Raw genomic sequence first — 359 nt, forward strand, 5'->3', positions numbered from 1 at the left:
AAATCGCTTTTAGACAAGGTAAGCATTCGAAAATGTGTTATTTTAGTGAAAATAAGTATTTTTCATTCAATTAATGGTTAGTGGCAGGATGGACAATTAGGCTATTACTTTACAGACAACTGTGTTTGTGCACGTGTTCGCTAAAGCTAGCCAAACCATGCTATCAATATGTATGTTGCCTCTGTTTGACAAATGCAAAGTTAATGTAGTTATTATTTCACTGTGATGTAAGGAAAATATAATGGTAGTTTTGTGTGGTAAGGCTCGTTTGTCTCTAACAAAGTTAGTGCTTGAATAAACTATACTTGTTCAATGATGCATCGTACTATGGTGGTGAAGCAGCGAGTTACGTCGTTGTA

Source organism: Sinocyclocheilus grahami, unplaced genomic scaffold (genome assembly GCF_001515645.1).
Source record: "Sinocyclocheilus grahami isolate Dianchi unplaced genomic scaffold, SAMN03320097.WGS_v1.1 scaffold512.1, whole genome shotgun sequence".
Taxonomy (NCBI): Eukaryota; Metazoa; Chordata; class Actinopteri; order Cypriniformes; family Cyprinidae; genus Sinocyclocheilus; species Sinocyclocheilus grahami.